Below are 13,033 nucleotides of genomic sequence, written 5' to 3'. Positions count from 1 at the left end.
ACCTGTGTCTCCAGCCCTGGGGCCAACACCAGGCTCCATGAGGCGTTCTCAGTTCCCTTTTCTTTTTTCTTTCCTCCTTCCTTCCTCCCCTCCCTCCTTCCTTCCTTCCCTCCCTCCCTCCCTCCTTCCCTGTGTGAAGTGTGTATTGTATTCATCCCTTGGGCAACTTGAAGTTGCCATCCCCCCCCCACCCACACCCCACCATTGATTTCAAGGTGACAAAGGAACTGGTGACAAGTCTGAACTGTTTTACCTCTTAAATACATCACAGACCACCCTTGTCAACTCATCTATTGAAGAAAATGTAGGTCACATCACTCACTGTCTGGGGATCACTTCTCCAGGTAGATGGTTCGCCGCCGTCATCGCGGCAGGAAGCCGTCCTGTGCAGGTGCTGAGTGGTCCACTGACAGACCCTCCCCCGGGAACACTCTCAGCCCATGCGGCGTTCTGACGGGTGTCCCTCCTCCGTGCTCAGCGCTGTTACCAGCCGTCAGATACCTGAACATCAACCATGGCAGTACCAACCCCGCGCCCGTGACGAGGGGATCCTCTCTGATTATGGCTCGTGAGGTCATTTCTTTAAGAACTGCCCTTCTGGAGACGTCTGCCTTAAAGGATGGAGTCCCCAGATGTGCTGTTCTTCTCGCCAGCAAGGTTGTAATCGGCACCGTTCCCATCGTTGCAGGTGCTGGTCGCTATCCTCTGCCAGCCTCTGTCACCCCGTGGTTCGGCCCTTGAATTCCGGACAGCTCAGCACTCCGTCCCATCGCTGACACCCCGCCCGGCCCGGGAAATGTGGTTTACGTCGGCCTTGTCATGGTACTCAGCATAGATGCCTCCAGTGTAGGTGGATATCTTTCCTGTCACTGCCCCGCCGCGGATGGGACCGTTGGCGTAGATTTCCATCCTCATCTTCTCCCTCCCGGAGAGGGAGCCGGCGTCGCCAGCCGTCCAGAGGGCGCGGCTCTGCACGACGTGGCACTCTGAACTCAGTGCATCTTTTGCACGGCTTAACTTGTCGCACTCTCGGTCCTTGGCCTGGTCGCTGCTGCAGGTCCTCGCTGGGGATGCCGCGCGCGCTCGCGGGAGCGCACGTGGCCGCCGCGCTGGGGGACGCGCTGGGGCCCGGAGACACCGGCCTCGTGGACCCGTCCACGTGGCGCCAGTCCCGGCTCTCGGGTAGATGCGGTGGGGACAGGTGCTCACGAGGCCGGGGGTGGGTCCTGCGCCGCAGCTGGGGCAGCTGGTTCCTGCGCAGGACGGGGCATCCCAGGCGGACGCGGAGGCTGGTGGGCGCCGCCTCCCGCAGCACGAGCCGCAGCCGCGGCGGCCCCTCCGGCCCAGACGACGCCCGTGGTGCGCTCAGACCCGACTCGGACCCCCAGCTCTTGTTTCTTGCATCACATCCTTCCAGACCTCCTATTTTTTACTTTCTTAGCCTTTTGACATCCAAATCTAAGACGAGAAGGGAACGCCAAACCCTCGCGTCTCTAAATTTCAAGCGCCCTGCCGTGGTACAGAGAACTCGCCTCGATGCAGGAGGAGTGGAAAGGATGCTTGTTGACTTCTGCCGTGTCTGCTCTAAGCTTGGCTTACCTCACACAGCATTGTGGCTGCCTTATTTTCAAAAGGTTCCAGCCTTCCCTGAGGACTCAGAGAGAGAACATCCACACCAGGACTTAGGCACTGGGCCCTACCACTGTCCACTCTTGGCAACTGCTTTTCTCATTTGGTAGCAACTCTTGCTACTCTCCTTCATGTATTTGGAGACTGTCTCTCGCCAGTTTCACGCAGATGACCTACTAAACTATTTTCTCTGCTCAGGTTATTAAAATAGAAGTTACAATGGACCTGAGTCTTGGTTAAGCTTTAGGTCTGTTACCTTCCATTACAGTCTGTGCTGGTCTAAGTGATGAACACAGATGTGCCCCTGGAGTAGCTAAAGGCTGTGCCCAGACTGTGCTCTCCAAGAGCACGTCTTCTTCCCCTAAAATACATGAGGTTGTACTTGCACCAAAGATAGAGCAGGGTTTTCAGGGCACAGATCTGTTGCGGAGGATGACATTCAGTAAAACTGCCTTTAACACAAACTTACAATTCTATCCAGTTCTTCTCACACCTTGTTTCCTCATACAGTTAGGCAGATATTAATAGCTGCAGAATTTTGGTAATTACACAGTGTTTCATGCTGCATCGTGTAACAGTATGATTTCCGAGTTACCCTGAGTGCACTATTGCCTTCCCGGCAGAACCCCGAGCATACAGGAGCATCCATGTTATTCCCAGATGTCAAACAAGTGACAATTTGCCTGGCTCTGCTCTGTAAAGGCTCTTTTGTAAAATCAGTAAGTAAACTAGAAAGCGTAGAATTCTATATTTACTATAGTAAAATATAGAATATACTATACCTTAGTATACTATACTATAGAATTTTAGTAACGATAGAATACTCAAAGATAAAATTCAAAAGCTGCTAAAACCCGTTCAGAGGATGTAAACATACAGAAAAACAAGTCACGGGCTTTTCTATAATGAAGACATTGCTGCGTTTATTATCGACTCCCACCTCCCCCCAAAAAGCCACATTTCTAAGTTCAGCGGCAGGAAAGAAAATACTCATCCCCTCCTGTCACTCCCAGAAGCAGTGCTGGGGAAAATATAACCACCCAGGCATGTCATTACTACACGGAGAGGGGTACACCTACAGGTGAAGCGGATTCCTAGCGGGGTGTGGGAGGTCATGAGCAGAGCTCTGGTTTGAGGGAAGCATAAATCACAGAACTGCTGTACTTCAGAAACCGCCACGCTGTAGCCAAAGAGCCGATGGTTATGTCAATGGACATTCTACCTTCTCTTTACTATACTCAGGTGTTCGCTTACCAAACTAAAACTTATAGAAGTTCTTCCCAAAGACCATATATTTCTGAAAAATGCAAAAAGTTTCACTAAAAAGAAAATAGTAGGTTGGAGAAAGCATTTTATTTTCATATTGTTTTTTAACATGTATTCATTCATCATTTTATATGAGATGGGTTATTCCGTTAATTATTTTTATAAAATTAAAATACAATACGTAAGAGGGAAATTGCAGTAAAAACAACAACAACAAAAAACTACAAATTGTGGCAGAAGTGGCTGGTGGTGATGGTAAATTTTAGCCCACTAGAAAAGTCTCCTTTGACCCCCTTGTAGCAAACCTTTATCAAGCATGCGACATGCCAGACAAACACCATGCCAGATGCTTTAGGAATGCAAGAAGGCAGTATGATAAGTGGTCCATGCCCTCAAGGCATTTGTAGTTTAATTGGAAAGAGCAGTGGTATGTAGATATAGATACAAAAATCAACAGTTCTAGGACATGAGTTGTGCTGTGGTCAAAAGTACAGACCTGGAGCCAGGTCACCTCAGTTTGAATCCCAGCTCTACCCAAGACCAGGCGCTCACCTTGGGCGCAAAATTTACAAGGGTGTCAAAAATTTGGTCATCAAGATAAATAATATTTTAATGCAATATTTTTAAAAATCAAAATTAATATAAAAAACTCACAATGCACAAAATAGCCAAAATTTAAATACAGACAGGCTCCAACAATCCCGTGTCAAGGCAACAGGAGCCCAAAGCAAAAGGAAAAAATGTGCATCCCTACCTAGATGTTTCATTGCATTTTTAACTGTTATTTTTTTTTCTGGGACATTGATACAGTTGAGAACATACTGAAAATGAAAAAGTAGGTGTATTAAAAAATCACATTATTTGAAGTTTCAATATTTTATTTTTACTCAAAATAGAATTTATTCTAATTTTACTTTCCTGGCTACCAAGGAAGCAATCTCATCACTTACTAGCTTTGTAAACCTGAGTGAGTTTCTTAACCTCTCTGTGTCTTGGTCTCCTCCTCTGTAAAAAGGGTAGGGCAAATAGTGCCACCTCACAAGGTTGTTGTGAAGGTTAAGTTAGTTATTACGTTTTAAGCACTTAGAACAACGCCCTGCCCAAATCTCCAAGGTACACCTTTGTTATCGCTGTATCTTTATCACATAGACAATGAAAATTTCAGAAGATCAGAGACAAGCGATCAGTTTCAGCTGAGATGATTGGTCCCTCATTATCTGATACATCACCGCACAGGAAGGTTCTCTCTGTGGGGCTTGCTCACCACCTTATACTTGGGTCTACACTAGGTCAAGTCCCATGACAGGCAAGTGATACGTATTATTTTATTGGACAGATGACAATCAGAAAGTTCTTCACGAAGAAGATGGAATTTGAGTTGGTTGACCTTGATTAAATGATGGGAACAAAACTGGAGATGATGAGGGAAGGTATGATGATTTTAAGTGTACTGAGTCTGAGTTACTAGCAATATATCTGATTGGAAACATCCATCAGTCATATAGAAATGAGAGGTTAGCAGCCGAAAGAAAGAACCAAAATGTAAATTTGGGCATAATTCAAACGGTCGTAATAGCAACATCACAGAAGTAGATGTCCTCTCTAGAGGAGCAGGTGTGCACAGAGCACAGCAACGAGCAAAGGACCAGGATGTGGCGACAATGACCGGATGCATCTGAAAAGGATCTGGGGAAGACATCCGAGAATTCAGGATGACTCTCAAGAAGTAGGAGTCTCCAGATCGTACAACATCTCCCTGACTCCTAAGACATCTCTGAAATAAGTAAAAATGATCTGGGTTAAGGGAGAGTTAGATTATTAAAGGTGCTTGTGAAAAATTATTTTGTGTCTTCCAAAAGTTGATGAAAGTTCAAATGAAATATTTAGCCGTTCATAGAGTAGGAAATTCCCTGGCAGTCCAGTGGTTAGGACTCTGCACTCTCACTGCCAGGGGCCCGGGTTCAATCCCTGGTCGGGGAACTAAAACCGAGGCCAAAAAGGAAAAAAAGAAAAGGCAGTTAATAGAGTATGTATTAACATCATATATTTACTTCTAACTACATTCCAGAAAACACATTTATAAGCCATTTATTAGCTCACGGGGATAAGCTGGCCTGATACACACTGCTGATCCCCTGTCTGAATCTATTCTTTCCTCTTGGGAAAACCCAGATCTGGTCCCCATGGCCAGGTGCCATGGGAAGGGCACCATGGGTCAAGCCCTGATGCAGTGTTCTCGATTCAGTTCTAGCTAATGAGACGTGAGAATACATCTGCTGGGTGGAGGCATAGTTCTGGGAGAAATTCTCTTGCTATTCAGGAGTGACAGGCAAGAGGTAACCATTCCTTCCCTCTGACTCTAGAAATCCTGCTGGGATTTGGTGCTTGGAAGTGCTTCAGCTGTCTTGGGACCATAAGAGAAGAGCACAGAGGGTGGCAGAGAGGAAAGTTGGATGGAACCTGGGTCTTCCATGATGTCACCAAGCCACTGGATTAACCAATTCTAGACCCAAACCACCTCTGGCCTTGAAATGGAAAAATAAATCCCCCTATTGTTTAAGCCCATTTGAATCAGAGTTTCTGTGACTCAAAGTCAATCCTGATTATGGGCTTAAGAAGACCTGACTTTCCCTCTTCTAGTGATTCATCAATTTTACCAGAATCCAGCTTTCATATGTGTGGAATGAATTAGACCTGTAAATTCCCAAAATGTGGATTCTCTGCTTCTTGGCATCAGCATCTATAATGAATAAAAAATCTTAGCATACGCTCGTTTTAAATGTATCAGTAAATGACTAGACTCACATGTCAGCAGAGGTACCTCACCCAAGCCGTCTTGCCACCCAAGATTGGAGATTATAAAAATAAGTGGAATGTCTTCAGAGAAACAGCTGGAACAAGGGGTCAGTAAGATGCTTGATTGTGGATTCTATGCTCTTTCATTTGTTACACAAATATTTGCTTCCAGCTGGAGTAGAAGTCCCATATTAATTAGAGCTAGAATTGCTGACTTGGTTTATAGAACGTAGACAGGATACACTCCTCATTCCTGACTCTAAAAAGTTAGAGGGGGAAAGGAGGGAGTGACATTATTCATACCAGAATATTAGAGATGAGGTTGCATCAGTTAGGAAACTTTAAGGAGTCACAGAAGATAGTGAATGACACCAAACACAAAGCCAATTAACCCCTCTATTTGGTGGCTGAGAGCCTTTCAGCACCTCCATTTTCTTTTTCCCCTCATGCATTTTAAATGCTGTTGACAAGACTGTTTTTTTTTAACCTATTCATTTGTTTTTATTCCCCTCCCACCCCATGCAATGACCCCTCTCTCCCTTCTACCATTCGAGCAAAGAACAAGTTCTGTGCTTCCTTGTCTCAGAGGGTGCTTGTGGGAGAGCATGAAACACAAGTTTCCCGCAATATATTTTCCTTCTTGATTTTTGTTTTCAAAAGCTTAAGCCATTGATTAATTTGTGGGGTATGTGTATGGGGGGGAGTGGGGGGACCTGTAAAGGAAACATGAAGAAAGTGGAATATTCATCAAACTAAAAGATTCCAGGAGATAGGAGGGAAGGACAGAGGTCTACGGGCTCCTCGCGCATCAGGGACCAGAGCCATCTCCATCACGTTGCCCTAAGGATGTGACCAGACGTTCAAAGGCTCAGCTTTATGATACACCTGAAGCAGTAGCCTTGCCAAAGGTCCCCATGCTTCAAGTGCCACAGGGGAAGAAAACCGAGCCAGCAGGTTTGAAGGGACTGTACTGGCTAGGGCAGAGGGTGTCTCAGAGGTCACCATGAGAGTCCAGGACTGAAGACCAGAGGGCCTTCCCCTATATCTTGGGGCTGTGAGACCCTGGGCTGCCAAACAACCCTTGGGGAGAGGAGGTTCTGGGGGCAATCAGGTATGCCTGTGGATACATTTCCTTTTTTGCTATGTAGGAAAAGGTGACGTTAAATTAAGTTGATGTAAATGCATAAAAAAACTTGGTATATCTTGCCACCGAGGTCTGTGGCCTGGGAGTCACACCTGCAGACGGTGGCTACGTGGGGCCCTTACTCAATGCAATTCCTCTCTACATCAAAGTAGTTGTGTCCACTTTGGTAACATGCCAGAAACCCTTGACTCTAGACTTGTCTTGAAATCTCTAAGTACAGCAGCTCTCATGTGGAGAGGCACAGCAGGCGAGCTGCCAGACCGTTCTAGACAGAGACCAACTAGCAGCACCGGAAACACCTCTTTACACGTGAGGACAGCAACGTCCGATGGCTCAATCTAATGCTTGGCTGCAAGCAACAGAAGACAGCCCTGCTCACTGTGTCTCAGCTGGAGTGTATTGGGAGGATATGGAAGACGTCATAGGACCCGTGGGAGGGCTGGAGACCAAGGCTCAGGAAATGGGCTGGACACCAAGAGAGGATGGGCAGTGGGGACCACAGCCAGCGTCACGCCACAGGACTGTCTGCCCCTGCTGGTACTCCACTGCTACCCACAGCATGACATCAGCACCGCAAGCGGTTTCTGAACCATCCTGGAATGTTTGCTTCACTCCCTCGATATTCAAAGTCCCAGAGAGGAGGGTCTAACAGGCTGAGCCTGGGTCCTACCCTAAAGGTCTGGGGTAGGGAGGGGGACCACCCTGGATCCAGGGTGGAGCACTGCACCTCCTTAATATGACACACAGTGGGGCACTGCCTTCAGTTGGAAAGAGGGACACTGAGCAGAAAACACACAGACGACACCCATGTCCACCACGTTCCCAACCACGTCTTAGGGAGAACAAAGAGTGTTAAAGTTTTGAAAGCTCTGGCTTTAAATGAGCTACCTTGGACATATATTGGCCTTATTTCCTGGAATCAAGCCCTATAAAAGCTTTAGGTAGGCTTGTAATTTCACTCCCAGATCAATTTGTAACCCATGACCCTGATTTCTGCCCTGGGCTTGGCCCTGGGTTGCTTCTTCTGTTGATCTTAGATTACGATAGCAGTTCCGCGGCTCAGGGACAGAGACACTTGCCAGGCACCCACACTCAGAACAACATTTTCACTTCATCGCTCCCCTCTTACCTCGAGCCCAATGCACATGAGTCCCGTTGGCTACCTGGCAAAGTGAAGAGGGGAGATAAGCTTAAGGACCATAGAATTAGAAAGCTATTTTGATCTCCCTACTTAGAGGCAGAACTAAATTCTCAGAAAAATAGGGATATGGCCTGTTTTTTAAGCTCTTCAGAGGCAGGAAAACACTATCCTCCACACATCCAACAGTAAATAGGACACAAACTGTGTTTGAAGATTCAGGAGAAAACAGAAAACACTTGATAAAAACAGGAAAGAAGGAGGGGGAACAAATTAGGAGGTTGGGATTAACAGACACACGACTGTATATAAAATAAGTGGCCAACAAGGTCCCTCTGTACAGTACAAGGAACTATTCTCAATATTTTGTAATAATCTATAAGGGAAGAGAATCTGAAGAAGAGTTTATATGTATCCCCGAATTGCTGTGCTATACACCTGAAACTAACATGATATTGTAAATCAACTATACTTCAATTAAAAAACAAAACAAAACATACAGAGTGAAGCGAGTCAGAAAGAGAAAAACAAGTATCGTATATGAACACATATATGCGGACTATAGAAAAATGGTACAAATCAACCGGTTTGCAAGGCAGAAATAGAGACACAGATGCAGAGAACAAGCATATGGACACCAAGTGGGGAAAGCGGGGGCGGGGGGGGGGGATGAACTGGGAGATTGGGATTGCCATATATACATTACTACTAAGAAAAAAATATCAAATTGTACACTTAAAAAAAAAAAACCCCAAACGGAAAGGAAGATGCACAGGCACAGGAGGAAGGGTCCGTCCAAGCGGTCATGGCATTGACCAGGGACACAGCATCCCCACATCTATGATTGCTCCTAGCTGCTTTCGGCGGCAGACAGAGCGAGCAGACAGAGCCTCGGTGAGAGGTCAAGGCCTCTCTCACATCTGTCAGCGCTGGAGGGCAGAAGCCTCAGGGTCTGTGTCGTACAAAAGAACCTCCTTTTTTCAAGAGGTTCATCAGGATTCAGGACGTGACAGAGGGGAACGCACGCTCTGGAAAGGGAAAAACTAGGTGAGGTCTAAGGGCACATTCACACCGACAGCTATGCTACAAACCTGCAGTGAGCGCTACAGGTCTCAGAAAGCATTTATCAGCCGTGAGTGACCAATGCTTCACAAATGCTAATTGGTTAAGTTTCTTTTAAAATGAAAAGCTGGGACGTTTTAAGTAAAGGCAAAATCTTTCCAGCGCTTCTCCTCCTGATTGTCCTTCACGCCTTCACTCGGTTCACTCTGCAGGTAAAGGTCTCGTGTTGCTGGTTGGGCCAAGCCACCCCAGACTGCGGTTTGCTCCACCTCCCCCAGCCTGTGCATCACTGACTGTGCCAGTGAGCAGGGCCTGGAGAGCCCCAGCCCTGGTGGCCCCAGCGTTGGCCACCGGCCCCCAGTGAACAGGCCCCAGCCGGACACGCCTCAGGTTTGGAAACTGCTTTGTACCCAAACCTGAGGCGCAGCGTGAACCCCGGACAGGAACGGGCAAGCTTGTCCGAGGTCTGGGGGATGCATGCGTGTGGGGAGACCGCGCTGGGCTTCCTCCAAGTCAGGCTCCGAAATGGGAAACCCAGGGCAAAGGTAAAGAGTCCTGAAGGAGAACAGAGCACATCTTCAAATCCTAAGGGCTCCGCTGAGACAGGGAAGCCTGTGTCTCCTCCCCCTCCCTCCCTTCAGGGGCTCTGCTAAAGGAGTTTCTGCCTCGTGTCACAGCAAGTAGGCTAAAGCAGAGGGGGAAGCTGAAACTTCGTATCTGTCTGACTTTTCATCCAAGGTGAAGCCAAAGTATACAGCGATGATAAACATTACATAAAATACAAATAAAATACCTAATATTGAAATTCCTCACAACCTTTTCTTAAATATGAATGACAATGGCTGAAGCTCATGGGATGAGGTTTTTGTGTGACTCACATTTCTTTCTTTCCGTTTCTTTCTTTCTGTCACACTCATCCCACAATAAAAGGCTTTCTAGCCTATTATTACTTCAGGAACACTAACATTTCTCAGGGGACCTCCCTACCCCAAGGAGTTTTTACTCCATCTCGAAAGAAGATAGAACATTCTCAAAGAGTGAGTCAATTTATCAGGTTAGTTAAGACATAAATTACTCAGCCATCAGTCTTTACATCCATCAGATCTGCATAGATTTGTTGTCTTAGACAAAGCTGCACATCTCAGGGCAGGCCTTCAGCTGGTCAGAAATTCCTGGGGTGAGTTTTACAAGCAGTGCTGGGACCTTCATGCGTCCGTGGCTTTTGGTATAAGTTGTTGTCTTGATCATGATGGTTTAGGGTTCAGAAGGAAGTGAAAAATGACTTCGATTCCAAAATGGAAATGTAACATATGAGTTCAACAAGATCTAGGTACACCACATATTTTCATTTATAAAGATGCTCCCAAACTTTACCAATGTTCCCTTCATGCTCAGCAGATAACCCCCCCTCCCGCTTCATGAAGAAGGGAAAGGGTGAGAGAGGAAGTTATCATGACTGATAACTCCCTCCATTTCTCTCCTTCCTACTCCTGAGTTACATTTTCACTCACCTCCTCCCTTCCAGCTAAAGGAACGGGTAGCCCCTCCAAGGCTCACATGGTGCTTCTGATACTCTCCCCACCGCCTGGAAACCTCAGACCCTCAACAGGCCCCATCCTCTTCCCTCTTCATTTTCTCCCTTGCGAGTAACTCCCCCCTCCCTCTCCTCCCTGAGAAACATGGTTAACGCTCTCAGTTCTACTTCTCACCTTCTCGCTGCCAGGCTCCTTGAATCCACTGTCCTCCCTTCTCTTCACCTGCTGCTCATGCCACACTGACTGCGCTTAATACGAGCCTTTCGCTCCTCTGGATGTTTACATCTGTTGTCATGGTGTCATGCATTACTTAAAAGCTGATCATTCCAAATATCTACCTTTAGCCCTGAACTCTTGTCTGAGGTCCATTGCTAAGTGCATACTGGTCATATCCACCTGGGTATACCAGAGGCATATAAATAAATAAGTCTAAATCCAAACTCATCCACTGTCTCATCCCTTCTCAAACCCACACCCCCAGAAAATGCCTGAATTTTATCAACCTGAGTTATTTTCAAATATCAGAAATTCTAGGACTTCCCTGGTGGTGCAGTGGCTAGGACTCTGCACTCCCAAGGCAGAGGGCCCAGGTTTGATCCCTGGTCAGGGAACTAGATCCCACATGCCGCAACTAACAGTTCGCATGCCGCAACTGAAGATCCCACATGCCACAATGAAGATCTTGCAGGAGGCAATGAAGATCCTGTGTGCTGCAGCTAAAACACAGGGCAGCCAGATAAATAAATAAATAAATAAATAAATAAATAAATAAATAAATAAATAAATAAATAAATAAATAAATAATTTAAGAAAGGAAAGAAGGAAGGAAGGAAGAAAAAGAAAGAAAGAAAAAGAAAGAAATTTTGTAAACAAGAAAAGACTACACACAGTAAATAATCCCAAAGATATAGAAGAATATAGGGGAAATCTGTGAGGCTCATAAAAACATACAAGCAAAACACTGAAGAATGACCTAAAAGATTATTGAATAAAGAAATCCCCAAAGGAATATGGAAACATATATTAAAATAGTGTATTAATATGGTATCTTAGAGACAACTGGTGAAGAGGAGACATCTAATAATTAAGAAGTCATTAGCCGATGGTACTTGGGATTTAATACGCTTAGACCTACCCGTTCCCATTGAAAAGATCAAAGGACATCATTATCTGGAATATGGTATTACTTCTGGCAAAATGGGTTTGCCTGTTGAATCTGCCCAGCGCAGCAGGAACATGTGCCTCCAGAGGAAAAGTAAATGATTTGCAGCTTTCCATGCTCACTTATGGTAAGGGCAGACACCAGAGTAAGCAAGCCCTAGAAGTACTGGGGGGAAAAGCCAGAAGGAGAAGACGGGTGTCAAAAATCTTCACTTACTCCATGTGCAAAGTTACATCACAAATTACAGTCACTTTCTACACATGACTCTGAGATAGGGCTGGATTCTAATCAGTAATCACTGGTCCCCAGCTCTAGCGTGTATATTATTCAGTGACCGTTGGCAAATGATTTAAATTTTCTGAGATGATTTCCAGATCTAAAAATGGGCTGTCACACAGTTACAAATCACTCGACAAAATCAAGCTCAAGCTCAAGCAAGATAGTTAAGCGTTCGAAATTCCCAGTCCTGCCAACTGACTTGTAGAATGTTCAAATATAACTGTCCAGTTGCCAAAAAAATGGAATCATGTTCGCTTACATTTCTAGGAAACGTCAGATGAGGCAGTTTGGAAAGTCCACCTGCTGTGCCTAAGCCCGAATCTGAAACAATAAATGGTCCATTTTTCTCTGGAAGTTGAACTCCACTGAATTAATCTTGTTACAAGATGAAAGCAAACACGATGAATCACTCCTCCTCCCATGCCTGCGTGTGGTGCTAGCGCGGCTCCCCGCTCTCTCCCCAGCGCGGCTCTAGCCAGGAGCCAAGCATCCGAAGCAAAGTGCGATCCACAGATGCTCGTTTCCATAACTGGCACTTTTCCAACAGCCAACCCCAAATTTAATTGGCCACTTATCTGAAGCAGAAAAGGGTTTCTCAAGCATTCCAGTCACCTGTGCTTGTTCTCTCCTCGGCTCGATGCCCCAGCCCCACGCGCCTCCTCGCCCAGAAGCCTTTGAAGCATGCCTATCGCGAACGGGACGTGCACTAATTCTTACTGTTAATAAACAGCTCTCTAAAAACGTCCCTGAGATTGTTCTACTAGGGAAAATAATATTCCATTGACCTGAAGACCACATATGGTACACAGGAAGAACACTAGAAATGGGGTTACACGTGTCACTCAGTACGAGCCAGGCAGCGTTTCCCCTGGGTTAACCTACAGCTTGTCTACGGCAGCCTACCCAGCCCTGGACGTCCTCCAGCCTGCAGCCGATCCCACATGGTCCCAGTGGCCGCCTGAGCGCTAACCGTACCCCACTGTCCCCTCTGCCCATCTCGTACACAGTGAGTTCTGCCATAG

At 46.2% G+C, this 13,033-nt stretch overlaps 1 long non-coding RNA gene and 1 pseudogene across 1 annotated transcript; both read right to left on the bottom strand.

Moving 5' to 3' along the window:
* Positions 1 to 612: 612 nt before the first annotated feature.
* LOC130844728 (cathepsin Z-like) lies at positions 613 to 1,611 on the bottom strand (annotated as a pseudogene).
* Positions 1,612 to 2,976: 1,365 nt separating this feature from the next.
* On the bottom strand, positions 2,977 to 12,537 carry LOC130845920 (uncharacterized). Its single transcript, XR_009051483.1, has 3 exons — positions 12,271 to 12,537; positions 11,706 to 11,897; positions 2,977 to 11,286 (listed from the first exon to the last, which is right to left on the bottom strand). It is a non-coding gene; the product is annotated as an uncharacterized LOC130845920 (long non-coding RNA).
* Positions 12,538 to 13,033: the final 496 nt, after the last annotated feature.

Source organism: Hippopotamus amphibius, chromosome 2 (assembly GCF_030028045.1).
Source record: "Hippopotamus amphibius kiboko isolate mHipAmp2 chromosome 2, mHipAmp2.hap2, whole genome shotgun sequence".
In the NCBI taxonomy this organism is placed as follows: domain Eukaryota; kingdom Metazoa; phylum Chordata; class Mammalia; order Artiodactyla; family Hippopotamidae; genus Hippopotamus; species Hippopotamus amphibius.
This window is presented reverse-complemented; position numbering and strand designations above follow the sequence as displayed.